This window comes from Argiope bruennichi, chromosome 6, assembly GCF_947563725.1.
Source record: "Argiope bruennichi chromosome 6, qqArgBrue1.1, whole genome shotgun sequence".
Classification (NCBI taxonomy): domain Eukaryota; kingdom Metazoa; phylum Arthropoda; class Arachnida; order Araneae; family Araneidae; genus Argiope; species Argiope bruennichi.
In genome coordinates, this window is record NC_079156.1 from 73,666,690 (window position 1) to 73,688,614 (window position 21,925).

At 27.7% G+C, this 21,925-nt stretch overlaps 1 long non-coding RNA gene across 1 annotated transcript in view; it reads left to right on the forward strand.

Annotated features, from left to right (window-relative positions):
* Window positions 1-21,925, forward strand: part of LOC129972799 (uncharacterized) — a 104,170-nt gene that overhangs the window by 20,642 nt on the left and 61,603 nt on the right. The window contains exons 2-3 of the long non-coding RNA XR_008784895.1: window positions 11,985-12,050; window positions 14,884-15,188. This is a non-coding gene — a long non-coding RNA (uncharacterized LOC129972799). The remainder of the gene's footprint in view (window positions 1-11,984; window positions 12,051-14,883; window positions 15,189-21,925) is intronic.

Sequence of the window (21,925 nt, forward strand, 5' to 3'; positions counted from 1 at the left end):
ATAAGGTCAAGACTAAATTTGTAAAAAATGCAAATTTGAAAAAGTATTTATTATATATATATTTTAATTTAAATAAAATTTTTGGGATTACATTAAAGAAATAATAACAAGTAAAGAATTTGTTAGTAGTATTACATAAAATGGAATTACTGGTAAAATCTTAAGTCAACGTTTGGATTAATTTTTGAAAAATTTAACTTTCTCGAAGTAACAGAGTCATTGAACACTGTCTATATATAATTTTAATATGACTTTCTATAATAATATTAAAATACAGGAATCGATCTTAAATTATCATTCTTTGATGTTTCGAAATAAAATTTGAATTTTTTTAGTTTTTAAACTATGTTTTTATAAAATTTATTTAATAAAATGTAGGGTGCCAATCCCATTGAAAAATATTATGATAATATTTTTTTTTTCATTTCTGGATTCTTATAAAGAGATAGTAGCTTTCCTGTGAAGAATTCCTTATTTTCATTCAATTGATTCTCGTGAATATTAAAATATCTTTTGGAGTATGAGAGATTTTTACGGTGCAAAATTATAAATTATGTAATTTGTTAATATATATGGCAACAGTTATAAAAAGGATATGAATGCATTCGAAACGGTGGATGAGTAACCAATGAAATGACTCATAGCACTACTGGTGGTGAAATTTTGAATTTAAATAATCAGTTCTCAAAAATTCATGAAAATGGTGGGAAGCGAATTAGAAAAGTATTCAGTATCAACGATTCTTCGATTGAACAAATTTCAGAAGGAAATGACACTCAACATGTATGAATAAACTGAAATAGAAAGATGTTTAAATTCTTCCGGTTTCCACTTGCTTCACCGGCAAGAACGAATATTTACTCGCTTCTCGGCTACAAAATTAGCATTTGAATAGACGGTGCCATTTTACAATTTTAAATTCGCGTTTATCATTTCAGGTTTAGGAGTGTCATTTTTGTCACTTCTAAATCGACAACTTTGAAAAAAAAAATTCTTTTGATTTTTTTATTATATTTTGAATGTCATCTTGCATCCTTGGACATTTTTAAAAAAATTCAAATTACAATTTTTATTGTTAGAATGTAATACAATAAAAAGAATGAAATGTTTATTCTTTTTACAATAATTTTGGGGCTTTTAGCATGGAAAAATGAAATTTACGTCATCTTAAAACTTAGAGTTTCATCAACAAAAATTAAATTGAAAAAAATGAGAATTTATGTTTTTCAGATTTGCACCCTTGGTTTTTCATTAAAAAAATGAATTACTAGGAATCTATATTATTCCAGAAAAATCTATAATTCATTCAGTTTTATACCACTGATCTTAGCACAATGACTGCAATGTAGCTGCTTTTTGTCATTTTGAAATAATAATAATTGATTTCACTTTTCCTTATTTTAAAACCTCAGTAAAAGTACTCGTCACATGTATTTGAAGCCGAAGGAATAAAACTTGTCAGTAATTGAAAAATATTTATTGGAGGAATAATGGTTCTTCCGCTAGAGTTGAAAAGCTGTAATCATGAAAATATATATTATTGAATATCTTTGTTGTATATTTACTTTATATATTAAGGAGTGTTTAAATATTACGTAACTTAATTACATGATTTAACATTTTATAAACAAAATAAATAATGGATGCGTTTGATCGGGGGACGCAGAATCTTAGTTTAGAATTTAAAGTTTTACACTCGTTTAACATGCTATGATATAAAAAAATAAAATATCGCTCTATTATTTCTAGAAAACATTTGCTGAAACTCAAAAAAAGTTAGCATAAATGTTAGGAATCTTCCAATAAAATATTCAAAGAAAGTTTCGAAACCCTTCACTCATGATTTGGCAAGCATTTTGCTGGTGCTATAATGTATGAGTATAGGACGATCTGAAATTCAACCACCTGCTCCCATTTCCGTTGGCAGAATCGAAACTTTTTCTCCTTCCCGCATAAAAGAAAAACACAAAAAACAAGAAAGTAAACATCTGGATTTTATCCAAATTTCTAGCTTCAATGTACTTCGACGTGCCAAGAAAATGTAACATTACACCAACAGCATCACGTGTTGCACATAGCACTTGAAGAATAATCTTGGTGGCGTTTATTTGTAATGCAAAAGGTAAAACGGTGGATATACTTTGCAAAAACTTCGCTTTTATGAGTTTTTATGAGAAAGGGCACATCTTTTATTTTGTAGAAGAAGTAAGATTTGGATTATGATAGGCTGGGACAGAGCCTTTCAACTTTATTTTAACGCAGCGTGTAATTCGAATGATAAGTCATCTGATTAAAAATATCGTACAGAAATTGGTTTGATATCTTCTAAGATTCTGTCTTCTAATTGAAGGAAGTGGTAATCTTTTGGAAGAATATGGACTGGTTCCTTTTATTTTGCTATCATAATAATGAAACCGAAGTGCTAAAAATTTTTGCATTGTCGAGTTAAATTTAGTTAGATTAACATGTAATGTTGAAATTACATGAGAACCGTCTTGAGATGAGTTTTAATTTTTAGCATTATTTACCGAAAAATAAAAATATTTGAGCTAGAATTTTCAAGACCAGTCTTCAATGCCCATAGACAGGCAGAAAGAACACTGACATCGATGTATTAAAGTACACAAAACAAGTCACCTTTGAAAACTCGAACCCCCTCCTCTACATAACTTTCACTTCAGAAGTCAAACAAAATACATAAGAAAAGTAACTAAAAATATCCGAGTTAGTAATACTTACACGACATTGCCTGTGATGAATTTCAACAAAATAAAAAACATCACAATAATCTATACTTATAATAAAGCTCAATGTGTGTGTGTGTGTGTGTGTTGGCGCTCTACAAGCCAGGTCATTTGACATACAGCTATCAAATTTGGTACATGTATACCTTAGAGGTCTGGAATGTGCACCTGGGGTCCCTATTTTTGAAATTTTAATTAAAATTTTAATTATTAATTAAAAACTAACTTTCCCGCCAAAAAAATATTCCATTTTCCCCACCGCCAAATGAGTAAGGTTTCAATTTCTTTTTTTTTTTTTCCCAACAGAAATGAGGCTAGGGTAAACATTTTTCGGCGGATTATTTCAAACGATTCTGTTTATTTTCTTAATGTTTTATGCATTTAAAATTAAATATTGTTAATTAATCCATGTTTCAGATTCATTCTGAAGTACTTTTGAATTAAAATAACACAGAATAAAGGAAATTAAAAAATGTATAATCTGCATAGCGTTACCCCAACTGGCGTAGAAAAATTCACGCATTTGCGTTACCGGAGCTGGCGAAGAAAATTCACGCATGCGCATTCTGATTGTTGCCATGACAACCGTTATCAACGGATGATTTAAATTATTTTTAGGTTAGTTGCATCCTTTTGTAAGTAAATTGTATTTATGTTAGTTATATATTTTTTGTATATGCTTATAGTTTTAAGTACATCGTTTTTTAAGTAGATTTTTTTAACCTGTTTTCAATTATTTAAATTATTTTGAGGTTAGTTGCATGCTTTTGTAATTAAATTGTATTTATGTTAGCTATATATTTTTTTTATATGCTTATAGTTTTAAGTACATCGTTTTTAAAGTAGTTTTTTAAACCTGTTTTCGACCGATTATTTTAAACGATTCATTTTATTTTCTTAAAGTTTGATGCATTTAAAATTAAACATTGTTAATGAATCGATCTGTTCATGATGAATCTGAGAAAATTTTGTTGACAAATTCTTGAGATATTACATAACTTAAGAAAGATATTCTTTAGTGCCCATAAAGTTTAAACACTCAGTGACTCTATTATCAGTAATCATATTATTAAAAAAATGCTTTGTTTCAGTAAAAAATACTATATTAATTGCAGTTTAGTCATTTCCATTTTAATTTTAAGCATAAATTCTACCGGAACTAACAGAAAATTAGAGAGATACATATTATGTTATGGCTGAAGGACTTTATATTATTATGAGTGAATTACAGGACTATCAAAATTTGAAGCTTTAAAATATTTGATGAAGAAGCTATTAAAGTAGGAATTACATAAAATATTTAATTATTAAAATTTTAACGAGTATTAAGATTAGCGAACCGGCTGGTCGCCAAAGGCGGCTAGTATAAAATAAAAGTAAAATCAAAACAAAACAAGCAACAATAATTTTGCAGGTTTATTTTTATTTGCAGCAATGATATCGGGTGATTAACTGCAAACGACAAAAATCGAAACAAATAATTAAAAATAATAACGCTCTATAAGACAAAAAAAATTTAAAACTTCTTTGCAAAGCAGGCTATTAGGATTTAAATTAACCAAAATAATTTTCACTATTATTTTAACCATCTCATTTGGCATCTTACCTAGTCAGCGAAGAAGTTACGATTGCATTTAGACCGTTCTTGCTTTAAATTAGTGATAAATGTTCGAATTATTGATACAGAAAATTCATGAAAAGTAAAAAAATTAGAAAGTCCTTTTTTAATAATTTTCGTTTAAATTCTTGTAGTTTTTTTGGTAAAACTAACTTTCCCAGAAAAATTCTTAAAATTCATTAAATTACATAAAAAGTTTTAATAAAATTTCATTAGATGCTTTATTGAATGGTGGTGCACTTTTTCGAAGATTATCAGAAAAACACACACACAAACAAAACAGCACTAAATATTAAATTTAAAACTTCATTAAATTAAATTATTTCATTTCAGGCATTTGAATGCTCTCAGTCATCATTGAACCTACATGTACTTATTTGTTCGTAATAATAATGTTCGTAATGATAATGAGTGCGATAGAATTGACTGGATTAAACAAATACACAAACTCTTCCTTTAAACCTAAGTATAGATTACTTGTACTTAATATATATTTTAAGTTCCTAACAATGTGGATTAACGTTATTTCTATGAAAACTTGTTTATAACGTTAACCAGAATTTAATGAACATGTTTAAACAATGTAATATATAAATGTAGAATAATTATAATTCAGTCCGATTATTTTATAATTTTGCTGAAAATTAAATTTAAAATTTTGCAGAAAATATTTTTTATAATCGAACTTACAATTCACTCACATTAACCTGCTTATATATAATATTTCTTTCATAATAAGAAACTGCTGAATCCGTTTGTCATTTGTTTCAAATTTATATCATTAAAATGAAATGGAAATTAGTGAGATTTGGGCATAGTTTTTTTAAATAGTTTTTGAATATTTGATTATTAAGAATCAAAACTACACTCTCTCAGGATTATTTTAGCATAGTGTAAATATATTTCAGGAAATCACCTGGAGGCAAGGCGCTTTAAAGATGGAAATAAAATCCCCTTTTTCTTCTTTATAAATCCTTAATTATTATAAAATTTTTCAATTCAATTTTTTTATAATGAATAAATGCGATAAAAGAACAAATATTTACAGAAACTGCAAAATAATTCTTCTTAGAAATGTGAAATTCGGTATTTTCAAGGTAGCTTTAAATTATAATTTAAACTTTGTAAAAAAAATTTAAAAACTTAACTACAGTTTTTACATAATTCGTTGATTAATTGTCCGTCTCCAATCAATTACACTAAAAGTTTTCCTTCTCCTCATTTGAATGCTATGGGTATTAGAATGAAAAATAAGAAATAATTTCTAATAATATCAGTATACGAAATTGGAAAAAAAATACTATTTCCGTTTTTGATGCATTGAACATTAACATATACTGTATAAAATTTTAAACTCGTGCAATGATTATTTTATTTTTAAACAGCAATTTTATCAGAATTTCAAAATAAATATATAATTAAATTATAGTAATTTCATAAAACTAGGAAAAAAATTCGCATAGAAAATAAGAGAAAATACTCTTTTCTCGACTTCATAGTAGCCTTACACGATAGGGCAGGTTTGGCTTCAAAATATAGTGAAAAGACTAGAATAAGCTTTTTTGGCGGTCTTCCCATCATCCCATCTCTTCCAAATTGTGTACAAAACCTCAATTTTGGTGACAAAATTGCATACTAAATTGATTTTTGTAGCTTGATCCGCTTTTGAATTATCGTTTTCATATACATTAGAGCGCAAAAACAGGCAAAGAATCTACCGACTGAGGTTTTTGATCAAAACTTCTACACGGGTTTATAATTTGGAAGCATAGATTAATTCAATTATTTCTTTTGTTAATTTTGAGTTAATCTTATTTACAGATACTGGAATAGACAAACCGATAGTTTGTTAATTCTAAAATCTGAATGAAAATAGCCTAAAATCTGAAACAGCTCTTCAATTCTAGTTAAAAAATTATAGGTCAGGTTTCATATTCATAGGTGGTCACGTTTTTGGATTTTCATATTCATGCATTTGAACAGACAGATTCATCTAAAAGAACATTGTCCAGAATTAGATTGGCATTTACAATTTTGATATCAAGATCATATACCAAATTTTGATCGTACTTTTCATTGCCTTTTATTTTCAATCATCTTTATTGTTGTTTCTTATGGCACTTGCCACGGACAAGGCCGCTGTTCAAAGACAGCCGATTTAAGCCTAAAGGGGAGCGCCTCGTGTTTCTATCTTAGAGCCAACTTGGGCCAAGAGTACGACTTGACTCCTCACGCATCACTCATTTGCTTGCACAACCCCTTTTTACAGTAGAGCACATTCACACAACTCACAGATAGAACAAGAACAACCACGCCCAAACCGGGACTCGAACCTGGGAAGCCCAGATCACAGGGAAGATGCGCTACCCCTATGCCAGGACGCCGGCTGAATCATTTTTTCTAAATGCATACAGGCAAACTTAGTTAAAAGAAACGTATTCAGAATCAGGAATAAACATAAAACTTAAAGATTCAACAATTTAGATTTTACATGTCCTGGAAAATGAGGCAATTTAGAAACAAACTTTTAAAATGAGATTAACTCTCACCATATGTTTGGCGCAATTTAATCATAAATGGTTCTTTATTCAATTAACTCCATCAAACCAACCAAACCAAGAATATCTTGCGGTTGAATTTTTTGACGTATATATAACTTCATATTTAAGAGAAAGTAAAAAAGTTATTTCTGATTGCAATCACCAAGTTTATCAATATGTTATTTCTATGGTATCAATTTCGAAAAAATAAAACAAATGGGACGGTTTTCTAATTCAGTTGTATGCCATCACACATCTTACCTTTCAACTCCTCCGAAAGTCTACCAGTTTCTAATTTATATGGATTCGTTCCTATTCTTAGATCTTAGTAATCACGTTTATTTGTACAGATAACTGAAACTTCTCGCCTCAGTTGAATAGTTTTATTGATCAGTCTTAACAATAAGACGAGCTGGCGTTGGCGCAATGGTGGAAAACGCTTCATGTTAGAAATTGAGCTCGCTTCTATTGAATCCGACTAATTAAATCTGTAAACTGTTCTGCTCGTCAAGCTTGTCATTTGCTTCCATTCAAAACAAATTTGCTTCAAGCGCGCTGAATTGATTGATTTCGTATCCCTAAGCTTAATCAGATTCTGCATCAATAAATTGTAGCTTTTGAGTTCCGGTGGAACTAATTTAAAGATCAATTTTTTTTGCGTCTTTCGTAAAAGTGTTTTATTAAATATATGAATCGTAATTTGTGATGATTGTGATTTATTTTTCGTATTTAACAATGTTCATATAATTTTTTCAGTTCTTCAGATTTATTTTCCACTTTATAAATATATACGAAGTTTAGATTGTTGATTTTTCTCTGCCATCTGGCAATGCACTCGAGATCAAAAATTACATATTTTGATACCGGGTTTACACTCGGCCAGTTATAAGACGGCTAGTTGACAGCGCATGCGTTGAAAGGTTGAAAAATGGTGTTCGGTCGATGACAAGTAATTGCCCTGATGGAAGAACAACATGCCGCTGTATTATATTTTTTTTCCCTTACTGCTCATGCGTTTGTAAAATTTGGCTGGGTTTTTTATTATTATTATTATTGGCATGAAAAAATTGATCACTAATCGTAGATTATTTCCGACATTTTTTGCTCTTTGTTCTTTCTGATGCGAGGCTGTGTGTGTGTGTGTGTGTGTGTGTGTGTGTGTGTGTGTGTGTGTGTGTGTGTGTGTGTGTGTGTGTGTGTGTGTGTGTGTGTGTGTGTGTGTGTGTGTGTGTGTGTGTTCATTTTATTTGCTATTTTTTTTTCTATAGTTTTCCCAATTTAGGTATGTTGAACTTTTTTTTTTATTTTACCATGTTTTTTTGTGTAAATATCCATCATTTTAATATGATACGCAGTGAAAAAAATTCAGGGACGCCAAAACGGCAATTTATAGCCAAGCAAGGAATACCTGAATCATCTTATGAAATTGTGGCAAACATAAATCAGTCCCTTTCTACGCATGCGCTGCCAACTGGCCGTGTTATAACTGTCCGAGTGCAAACCCGTCTTTATAATAAATTTGTAAGATTTAGAAAAATGAAATTTCGTTTTGCGTCTATTAATATACACAACGTTTCGAATTATTAATTGTCCGTTCTGCACCTGGATGGAATTTAAAATCATTAAATTATGTTTTACATTTACTGTGGGGGGGGGGGGAGGCGGAGGGGATTGTTCTCGTGCTCTATAGGCCTAACCCTACAGCTACCAAATTTGGCACATATATGCTTTGAAGGAGGAAATGGATGAATGCAACTCAGAACGGTTTTTTTTTCTAAAATTTATATTAGAATTTTTGCTAATTAAAAACTGAACTCAGTTTTGGAATGATCTTCCTGTAACTTCCGAAAATATTATTGCACGAAAATAAATTTTATACCCATTTAAAAATATAAAAATTTGTCTTTTTAATAATGCTAATTTAATTGTCATACAATAACTTTTTCCTGAGTTATAACAATTTTTAAGAAATATTTTTTTTATATGATTGATCTTTATATTCTGAGTTTTTTTATTAATTGATAACATCAAAAATAAATATTCTATTTTTATTATTATTTTTTTTTTACAATACTAATAATCACAAACTTTTTTTAGATAACATTGGTTATAATAAAATAAATCGTTTTCGTAATTCTTTTCAAATTTTTCCTAGACGTTTTCATCCGAAAAATGTCAATTATTTATGACTTTAGAAATCACCTGAAGATTTTTAAACATATAAATTTGTATTTATTGGAAAAAAAACGGCTTATATTTAAAATCCATGAAAAGTTTAAAATATTGTTTATCAGCTTAAAACTTTCTTTATGAACATTATTTAACGCTATTTCGTGAATTTTTTTAATATTATTTTTTATGGGGAAAATACTACAATAGTTTGCAAATAATCTAGAACAATTTTATTTTCCATTAGAATCATTATTACTGCAAAGATAAATATTTCTCGTTATTTTAATTTTTTTAAACATGAATATTTTGTTTTCCAAGTCTGGATAAATATTAATATTATGTAACAATCTCAATGTATAAGAAATATAATCAGATTTGTTTAACTGTATGAAGGTAATTTTAGATTTAAAAAAAAACATTCTCGTTCGAAATAAATAGAATAAATGGGATTTAATTTCTATGCATCTTATGTTTAATCAACCTGAATTTATTTTATTTATATAAAAAATGCCGAAATTTTTTACATTTTAATGAAATGCATTATATCAGACTAACGTTAAATCCTATATGTATGTATAGGTGTTATCCGTTTCGAAGTTTATCTTCTTTCGCTTAGTATTGTTGAAATTTCATAATTTCTTGAAAATTCAAAACAGTTTAGCAAATTATAAAAAAAGTAGCGCTTTCTTTTCTCACGCATAGAAAAGCAACCCACAACCAGCAAGATTTCATTAGTTATTTGTTGGAAATTTCTTAATTTAATGAAGTTAAATGATTCTTTCTTTAAATTTGTAGTTTATAAACTGATTTATTTATGGATTTCTAGAATTGAGATTATCTATGATTAATAATACTACATCTTGTTGTGGATTTTGAATACATGTATGAAAGCACCAAAATTGTATGCTTTTGCTTTTCATTTTTTGGTTGGTTGAGTGCAATTGTCGCAACAAAGTAATGAAATTGTTTCCTAGGTGCAAGCCATGCTGCAAGCAAGCTTAAAAGCGGAGATTATTTACTATATTTTAAGAGATTTCATGAATATATCACATATTTTTATATATCTTGCTAAATGACAAATTGAAAGGGTGAATTTTGGATAATGGATTTTATGCAATTAGGGGTGTTCCAAGCTACAGTTATAGTGTTTTTAAATAGTATTTACAATTCTTTTTTTTTAATTCATTTTCTGACATATTATTAGTGTATGAATTAGGCCTTACACACTAATTACCTGTAATTTTAGTTTGAAGTTAATGAGAAAAATAATCAAGATCATAAATTAAATCTCTCTAAATGAAATTTTCTCTGCAGTGTTATTTCTCTAGGAAAAAATCTCTTTACAATGAAAATTTTTGGCTTGGTAGTTTACTGGGAATTTTCTGCTCTTTGGTGTATGTTTTCCCTCTGTTGGCAAAGAATATACGCTTATATCGGTCGACTCTATCTCTTTTCAGTTTTGTAGATTAATTAACAGCCGATTAAAACATTGGATGCAGGAAAATCGTAGAATATATAGATATTTGGAAGCCTTGCTTTCTATTACCAACTGTGTTCTTGAACGCTATTTCGAAATTTTTTGAAAAGAGTTATTACAATCAAATGAAATCATTGCATTAAAATGTATCAAAATATTGAAGAATTTCAAGGTATTAAGGAATATAAATTCATTTCATAGCAATTTAGCAAAACTTTTAAATCAATCTGTCCCACAATACAAACTAAAATATTTTTTATTCGAAAAACTGTTAAATCTGAGTATTTACTTGCACACTTTTGAAGAAACAAAAGAAAAAACACAACAAGGACAATTACAGTTGCAATTACAGTTTTTAAATACCATCTATTCTAATAAATTAATCTAAACTATTGCAATGTATTCAAGAATTAGAATTACATTTTGATATTACATATTCTATGATGTAAATTCATCAAGGAAGGAAATATGTAAAAATGAGTATTTAAGAAAAGATTACAGAAGAAAAACTCCAATAATCATTTTTTTTTAATATTTTTCTAATAATTTTAATGTTGGAGTTGTTTTATAAAGAAATGTTAAATATTTTAAAATTTATTGATTTTGTCTAATATAATAGCAATAATAATACACACAATCAAAGAGAAATATTTTTTAAAAAAATACAACTTTCAGATGCTTTAAATAGATTTTATATAAGTTAAGAATGAATAAAAAAAGATTTCAACGTAAATCAGAGAAAAAACGCTTACTTTTATTTTGGCGTTCTATTGTTCTAATTTGTCTATTCAACGCGTTTCCGCGTAATTTTTTTCTGATTTCCTTATTTAACTTAATGAATTATTTTCTGTAAAAAACAGAAAAAGTGTTTATGTGTTTTGGCATGCTTTCCGGATTTTGTTATTTCTTTCTAATTAAGATTAATTAATTTCTAGAACTTTAAAAAACTTTCTGAAATCTAATGTAACTAATAAAAATACATATTTCTATGAATTAATCCTAATTTGTGGAAAACACCACAAGCCATAAAAAATTATATGCATAATTTTCATGATGCTTTATAAATAGTTTTTTGAAAGAACCACTGTTTAGATCGTTATTGTGTGTTCCATATCTTATTTTGTTTTTACATATTGCGTTCTGTAATGTTTTTGATGTATTTGGCGATTATTACAATTGAATTAAACACACATTTCAGTAATAATTTTACAGAATATTTATATTTAAACGAAGCAAATTTATTGCCATTAAAATATTTAATTCACGATTTTTTATTTATTTTGTTCTACAACTATTTTAAACGACTTCATTACATTATTTTTTTTTAAATCTGTTTTTAAAATATTGTAAGGCTTAAAGAATTATCACTTAATAGATGAATGTTTTATATATAAATATAATATTCTTTAACTTAATATTTCCTTTAACTTAAGTTTCTAGGAAAGAATAATAAGATATCTGTCCCGACGACCTTTAAAGAATGAAGGCTTATCTTTTAGGTAAGGTAAATATTTTTCTTACGCCTTTTATTCGGGCTAAAAAATTTCGCGATTATCTTTTTCTGTCAAAATATGATTTTATAGCATTGAAATTTGAAATTAAAACGAAGATAAATATTAAATAAAGAGGAATTTATTTTAAAATATTTATGACTTAAATTAATGGAAATTTTTAGGGACTTTCGCTTTTGTCATATCGTAAAAAGTTAAAGAATATAATGAAAATAAAATGTCAAAGAAGATTTTATTTGTTACTATAATCGCAGAGTTGCGAAAACTGTATTTTTTTTATTATTATATTTAAACAATTGTATATAAATATAATGGTTAAAAGTAAAAATTATTCCGTTTTAACAAAATACAGTTTTTTTTTCATAATGCATTCTTAGAATAAATAATTAGAGGAAGACATATTTTATTGTTGATTAAAAGTGTTACATGAAAGCATTTTTATTTTCAGAAATCTGCACTAATTTCGGAGTTTATTTATCAAAAATCATTGCCATTTCATGGAATAAAGCTCCCAATAAACCTAGCGTTTTTTTTAAATAACGATATACAAAATGGAAAAAAAATTGGTCTTCAAAAACTCAAATATGCTACAAAAATCCGAAAGTCAATTTCCAATTCCATATTACAATATCATTTTAAATTGCAAATAATAATTATGGTTAGTTTTTATATTTATATATATATATATATATATATATATATATATATATATATATATATATATATATATATCTTTTTATTTGAATAGAAAAATTATAATGCATTCAAAAAAGTGATTCAAGATTTCAAGCAAAGCTTTGATTTTTTTGCGATATTTTTAGAAATTTTTGAATTTTTTTTCCTGCAATTTGAAGGTATTGTGCGAAAGAATACTTGCTGAGAATATACTTCATTAATCATTTCAGAGAAAATGATAAAACAAGAATTTATTATGAATTTCAATTCCATAATTTCTCTTAGCACCTGTAAACAGTTTTTATGTACATAAATATTATTAAAAAATCTATGCAGAAAGTGTACTATTAAAAAGATTTATTACTATTTGATAATAATGAATTTATTTTATGAAAGATTAATTAGGAGAAATTAGTTCGGAAATTTTCTATTGAAACTATACACGCGTTCTTCTACGCTGGTGATTTATATATAAAAAGCAATACTTATTTTCTCGAATTTCAAGTCTGCCTGGGAAACAACGATTTTTAAATAGCGCAAAATAATCATTTTGTTTAATTTATTGTTAAACGTATTTAGCAAAAAATAGATAATATACGTTATTTTAATATATATATTTAAATAAATACTATTTTTTCTTTTCTCCTGTTATTTCAAATAAAATTAGTACTCTTACAGATGGTTACAATTTTTAAATTTTTAAATGCTGTGAGCGCAAAGTCATAGAATTTTGTATCAAATGAAATCTTCAAGATTTTAAACAAACTTTTTATAATAATAATTTAATAAAAATTGTAAAATATTTTTTTAAAAAATGTAATTTTGATTCTTACTTAAATTTGAAAGAAGCATTAACTTGAATTTCTTTATATATCAATAGCATTTTTTATTTAATTAATTCTAACGGTGTCTAGGTTTGAAGTTGTACAGATTCAAAGTTGTAATAAATAAAATTATCAAACATATTTATTCCTTGGAATTTAAAAATTAAATGAAATGATGACCGCAAAATCCTGAATTTAGATGCAAACAATCAAGACAATTATGTATTCAGCTGCCTATTTACTTTTATATTCATGAAGAATTAAATTCATTTGCAGAATGTTATCCAATTTATTCCATCTTAAATCGAATTATAATAAATAATTTAGTTTCACAAAAAACCCATTTTCGAATGCTCCTTGCATATAAAATATCTTCGAATGCTATGCAATTTAACATAATATTATAAAAAATGGACAAATATATTAACTTATTTTGCATATTATTGACTGTGTACGCGTGCGAGATCTTCTGAAAGACATAATAACAATTTTTATCGTAATTAAAATACTGCATCGGTTCACTTATTGCTTTTATTACTGAAATGAATGTAAGAAAGAATACCATTATTTTTATTCTATTCTTTGAAAAAGAGAGTCCTGTTTTATTCGAAAATTTTATATATACCTACAGAAGTACTCTACATCTCTTAAAACATTCTCAAATTCTGAAATTCTTATTTTTGCAAAGGAAAAGCTAAATTTTATAAATGTTCATGCATTATATACTTATAATTCAAATAGTTAAAAGTGTTTTAGCTTAATTTTAGTTAGTTACATATGCAGGTGAAAGTTGCATATATACCAGCATAAATAATCAAGTTCGTACAAGAGCTTCAATAATAAAATGGTAAATTTCCATCCGAAAATCCTTATTCTTTGTATTTCTATGGCATTAAATAACAAATGAACAAATATCTTTTAAATATATTATTTTTATTTTAAAACTTTTTTTTTTTGCTGTTAAAACTTTTATTAAAAAAAATACTGTCTGAACATCCCATTTCTAAATAATTTTCCCATTGCATTTATTGGAAATTCTCCTTTCACTTTAACAAAAGCAACCTTAAATGTATCCTTTCCTCTTCAAAAATATTCCACCACCCCTAATCACCTCACACAGCAACATACTTCTACCCGAAAACGACCGTCCCATCTCCGGCTCTTCAGAAACTCCCCGCACCCCTCGGGGCTGCAACAATTTCCCCTTTCATAGGCCCCCCACATTTTAACGACCACCATGACAGTCCCGGAAAAAAATTTAAAAACTACTCTATAAAAATTGATTTCCAAAATATTACTAACTTTTCTTCACTTCTTTTCAGACCCGAACCAACCATTCCCCTCACAGAAAGCATGGCAACTAACAGAATTCGAACGAAAAGTCGGAAGCCCACTTACCTCGCGGGTCCTTTGAAGTTAGGTCCATTCTACCTGCCTCGACATAATATGAATCTTACGAGATCCCGGCAGAACCCATGATTCGACCGGGAATTCTGGGAAGAGAGGGATCCATCCCCATCCTCCCTTATTTTGATGCCCTCCCCCCTTCTTTAAGGATTCCGGATGGAAAGGATGCGGATAGAGCGCCCAAAGTGACACCTAGTGGCAAAGCGGAGAGTTAAGAAAGGTGAGGTATTTTGTTTTGGAAGTTACGGTAATTAAGGTTATTTTTGTAACGAAGTGTGTGTTAGCAGTGAATAGTTCATTTATATATGGTTGTGATTGAATGTTGGCAATATGCTTGAAGTTTTACAAATAATGTTTATGGGCTATATATATTTTTTTAATATTTTAATTTTGATTTGAGGAAGTTTTAAGCAGAACTATTTGCTCTAAATATTACATTTTTAGTTCATTTCATTACGCATGTACATAATATTTTATATTCAACTGAAATCTAATATTTATTTCTATTGATTATAAAGGAAAAGGATGTGTGTTGGCGCTCTACAGATTAGGTCGCTTAATTGGGCGACCAAATTTAATACAAATTTCCTTTAAAGCATGAAAATATATACTTCGGAGTGATTATTTAAAATTGTAATTATTTCAGAGTTGAGTAATATATTGGTTTTTTTTTCTACGGTAAATTGTGTTCAGTACAAAATTATTTTTGAATTTTTAAAATATATAATTTTTAAAAATATAAAAACCTAATCGTAAATCCTAATCATAAAAGTCCTAAGCGCAATTTTTTCCTAAATTAGGAAAAGCAAACCTAAACAAATGATCCATCATAAATTTGTTACTTACTAAAAAAATAGATATAAGAAATAATAATATAAGAAATTAATTTATGAAGCATTTGTAATTTTTCTCATAAAACGACTTTCTCTGTCATTATATTGTATTTATTCGTGTACTTTGTAAAAAAGTATACAAAGAGAAAGTACATCAAAAATCTTTATAATCCGTCCTCTTCAACTCCCCAAATTTCGAAAAAAAAATTTAGTTTTTGAAAGATGTCTTTGAGTTTGTATGCTTACCTTATAACGGAGAAACGGGAATCCTTGGATGATTAAAATTTGATATGTGACTTCATAACCAAATTGTAAATCAATATAAATGTTTAGATCAAATCCATCTAGAAAAGACTGTCAATAAGTCTAATTATTCCAGTACTTCTGAATCAAATAACTAAAGATGGTAGTAAGGACGGATGAAACAGGAGAATGGCACCTAATTCGACCGTAATTCAATCATCGTCTCCAAAATCTGTCATTAACGGTCCTTATATGAACGGGATTTCGAATTTCACGGTAGAATTTGGCTATTGTATCATTTGTTGTCAGGAGAAACCAATAGAGCGTTAGAATAGTTCTTCTAATAAGCAGTTGTAAAAAAAATCTGTTATTACTAATATGACAGTGAATTTAGATATTTCATATTTATTTCATACTCGCCTTTGGCGACCAGCTGTTTCGCCAAGAAGAATGCTCTCTAAAATTTTCAATCAAATATTTATGTTCCTTGGTCTCTTAACAGCTTCTTCAGCAAAATATTTTTAAGCTTCAAATTTCAATAATGACATAACTCTCATATCATTATAGAAATCTTACGATGTTTTTATCGTTGTTGCTATTTATCTTTCTAATTTGCTGTCAGCTGAAGTAAGATTTAAATTTGATTTTTGAAATAAAAAAGATAAAATTCAATAAATGCGAAAACTGCTTTGCTGAAACCAAACATATTTTTTTAAAGTATGATTAAAGAAAATCATATCCTTTAGCATTGTAATCTTAAGTGTACTACAAAATATATTTTTTTATAATTTATGTAATTTTTCAAAGAATTATTCAATAAAAACTTCTCAGATTCATCAAAAAATTCAGTTTTACTTTCAAAAAGATTTAGATGCGGTAAATAATATTTTATTTTATATCAATCAATAAATATACTTCTGGAATTATTATGAAGTCTAAATTTTATATTCTTTCAATCTTATAAATCATATTCAGTAAAATTATCTTGACAGACAAACGTTTCAATCTTCTAAGATCACGCCTGGCCGAGCTATAAAGTTTCGAACATCATTGTTAATTGGCGTGTATAGTAAAAAATGGTCTAAATGAAATGAATAATTATGAATCAATTCATATTCTGATGAATGACGGATTTTAAATTCTTATACAGATCCTCTGTTTTATGAGTCATATTTAATAACATATTCTTAAAACACTAACATTTTTTAAATGCTCCAGTTATTGGCAATGAAAACTGCATTGAGGTGTATGTACACACTTAAAACTTCGAAAATCGTTCAAAATATCGAATATTTTTTTATTGCTTAATAATGTTCTCTGATCCTTTAGCTTTCAAACGATACCCAGTTGTTGTCAATAATCGAAATAATTCTTTAGTTATAATTATTTTTCTTGAGGTGCTTTCATTAAAAACTCTAGCCACGGTTTTATTTAAACTCATTTTATGAAGAATGAAGTTTTTCCACTATGTTGCTTCATTCAAACAATCATAACTCAACAAGAAATTAACCAAATATAATTATTTATATATCAAAATAATCTGTATAAAATAGCAGATGTTTTGTGCCTCAATCGAAATTATATTTATAGAAATAAATTTTTAATAGCTATTTAAAACTTAAAATGGCAGAAAAAATCTCGCTTTTTTCTATTCATCGTTGATGAAAAATTTGTTTAAAAAAACTAAATATTTTTATAACTTGATTGAGGCAGACAACATGAAGACTAATATTAGGCATCATTTCCAATTAAAATTGTGTTTCTGTACAAATTAGAATTTAAGATATCATGTTTCAAAAAATAGGCTCATTAGCTCATTAAATATTATTTAATTAATTAATAATTAGTGTAATATGGTTTTTCCTCACTGAAATGAGTTTAAATATATATTAATGACCTACTGTGAAAAAACTGGATTTTTAAAGTTAAAATTTAAAAAAAAAAATCTTCTAGTGTGTACGTACACCTTGAGTTATGAAAATTTGAATGCATCCATTCTATAAAAATAAAAACGGGCGATTTTAGGCCTCTCCATCAACAGTCTTGGAACAAAATAGGTTATCAGCACTTGAACTTTTCCCAAAGCCGACTGCACAAAATAATGAATTTGTTTGTTTTAATAAAGATTTAGAAAGATGCTCTGACTATAGTGGATATCCTGTGTATATTAAACTGTGCATGACTTAAATGAAGCTGAATGGTTGAATTATTAATATAGCTAGCTATTTTAAAACGTCACAGAAAACATTTTCTCGCTTTCATTTTCTTCTAATATTGGATTTCATATTTATTCCATTTCATACAAACATGTTCTGAATATACACTTTCCTTTTAAGAATAAACTTAATCTTTCAAATTGAGTTTTAGTTAACACGATGGTAACGCAGTGATAAATGTAATTAATTTTCCACGCTCATAACATGCTCGTACAGGTTAAATTTATTTTCATTTTGTGAGATGTATATTGCTAAAAATTATAATTTAAAATATTTTTTTAAAAATTTATTAAAAATAGAAATTTAATTTATAGGTTAAAACATTAGAATCATACAAAAGGTTTATATAATGTATTTAGTATAATGTAAAAATCAGTTTCGTGCAATGATTTTTTCTGAAGTTTTAGCGGAAAACTCCAAATTTCCTTTGATTATTAATTAATTAGAATTCTAAATAAAAATTCAAAAAAATCGCACCGAGATACGCATTTCCGTCTTCCAAAGTATATATGTACCTAATTTTACTGCTGTAGGTCAGTTGATCAGGTCTGTAGAGCGCCAACACACATTCATCTTTATTATAATTATAGATACTAGATACTCTATTATACTAGACACTTTTGGCGATCCTATGGCATCAAGACGCTATTAAAAACGCAATTATAAGGTTTTAATTACTTCGTATTCTACACAGATATTAAACCGAATTCTTTTTCTTTAGCTTTCAACATTGGAAAAATATCACGCAATAAAATATTTGATGAAACAAAGAAAACGATTTGATTTTTAGAGTAACAATGTAATTGGAAATTAGACAAAAAATAAAATATTTTTTTTAAAGTTACGAAAATTTAGAATAAAAAATTGCATAACTGTGAAATTAAAATCAATAGAAAGGCAATTTTTTAAAACTTCGAAATGATGTAAAATCCATTTCTGTGCAGTAATATTTTCAGAAGTTTTCACGGAAAAACACCAGAATTCTGCTTCTTTTTTTAATTAGTTAAAATTATATTCAAAATCTTTAAAAAAGGACTTCTAGGTGCGCATTTCCACTCTCCAAAGTATATATGCTTCAAATTTCGTAGGTGTGGGTCTAACGATGCTCTTTATAATTTTTTTCTGTTTTTATCTATTTTTATGACTTTTCTTTTAAAAAGATACAAAGAAACTTTTGCAACAGTGCATTTCATTGAAAAGAAATTTGCATCGTTTTTATTTTGCTAATAATGTATCATCCCGGTTTTATTTTCATTGTGGATAATTAAGGTATGAAGACTCGGTTTATTTTCTCATGCTGAACAAGTTTCGGTATAAAGTATGCTTTTAATAACTTTTTTGAAATTTTGTTGTACTTACAATTAAAATTAATTTCAAAATCAAGCAGGGGGTGAAAAATATTTAAAGTGCACTATCTTTAAATACTGCTACTCTTTTCTGAGATATGACATGCGTAATAATGTTTAAAAAGTATCATGAAACTCATTATACAGGGTGTTTATAAAGTCCCGGACCCATTTTGATGTTTAATAACTCATAAAATAATAAAGATAGATTAAAATTAATAACATACATGGTTAAATAGACTCAAAAAGTTTCATGACCCTTGTCAATGAACTTCCATGTGTGCCCCCTTCGTCGCACGGAGAATATCAAGTCGATAGTCAATTTCACGCTAGGTAGCGGCAAACATGTCGGCATCCACAGAGCCATTTGCGCACATTATGGCGATTAACAATGCCAGAAACATGAAAGGATGCTTCATCGGAGAAAATTATGCTCTTCAGAAAATCAGCAGCATCTTCTATCCTCCTTATCATATCTGTTGCAAAGGCCATCCTCCTAGGCCTATCGTTCGGTTCCAAAACTTGAACAATTTGAACTTTGTATGCATGCAGTCTTAATTTTTTCTTAATAACCTTGCACACCGTCGAAATTGGCATATACAATTCTGTTGCCGCTGATCTCACAGATATTCTAGGATTGTGTAAAAATGTCTCTCTGACACACTCAACATCAAAATCACTTGTGCAAGGACGTCTGGAACGTTTCTTATCTTCGATACTTCCAATTTCTAGAAAATTCTTTTTCCACCGCAAGATGCTGTTTTTGGATGGAGGATCTTTTTGGTAAATTCTTCTGAAATTTCTCTGTGCTTGCACTATCGAGTTCATTTCTATGAACCACCATAAAATCTGTGCTTTCTCTTGTGGTGTACGCATTCTCCTTAATATCCACTCGAATAAAACATCACATACAAAACTACTACATAGAACAAACACATCAAAAGTAAACATAACATTGCAATAGTTGCCAAAAACAAAAGAGAGAAAAATGCAATTAATAAGCAGACAATATTTAGAAAAGTACAGATATTTAGACTGGAAAATGAAATTATCTGAAAATAACCACACGTGCAGACGATATTTACAAAAGTAAAAATATTCAAACCTGAAAAGGAAAATATATGAGTTATTCCATCAATAAATGCCATAAGTTTGTTTATATCTTTATTATTTTACGAGTTATTAAACATCAAAATGGGTCCGGGACTTTATAAACACCCTGTATAATGAAAGGAATTATATGGAGTTACAAGCCAATCAAAATTTGAAGTTTAAAAATATTTCCCTGGAGAAACCACTAAGACATAGTTATACAAATTATTTAATTTTGAAATTTTTATTAACTATTAATCCAAATGGTCGCCAAATCAAAAATTCGAATATCATTTGCCCGCCGTAGAAATCCAAACTGTGGTTAGATTTTTTTTTTTCAATTTTGCCCACAAATAATTTATTTATTTACTATCGAGCAAAAAGAAGAAATACCTATCATTCTGACTCTATCGAAGAGGAAGTCGATATAACGTTCTATGGATACGTTCTAATGGAAGTTCTAACTTTCTATAGATACTTTATTTTTCTTCAAGAAAGAGAAAACTCCGACTTTCAATCAATATAGTTGATGGCTTTAAATGTAGATTACTGAATATATATATTCTTCAAATTTTGACCATTACTCTGATGCATAAGTGAGGTATCGTGGCAATTAATTAAATTCTTACTGTTTTATTAGTAAAAAAATATGAAATTTTTTCCATCTCAAGTAATATCAGACATATTCAATTAATAATACCTAAAATTCTTTCTACGTTGCAAGCCTAATTTTTAGTTAAATAGAGAATATTACTTGCAACAAATTATTTTTAAAAACCACCGAAAGATAATATTTTTTTCGTAAGTGTTTAATATTTTTAATTAATTATGCAAAATGTTATTACGATTTGCGAATGGCACTAGGAGATACACTGATAAACGGATTTGCATATTTATAAGATTTTCTTTCAATAAGAATGCTAACACTACAGATAAAATATCTTTTCTTATGGAAACATAGTTATGGAAAGATTAAATTAAAATTAATTTCCAAAATGAATTTAAAATATTTATCCATTTACGCTAATTAATAGTTTGATGGGATTATGAAATTAGTTTGAATTTCATCATAATAACAAAAACATAATTTCATCAAATTTAATTTTAAAAATTAGAGAAAAATTGCACACATATGAAACTGACTTCATTAAAAAGGTCATCTTTTGAGTTTTAAGATAGTATAAAAATGAATTCTGCGAGATAATTTTTCGAAAGATATAACTTACA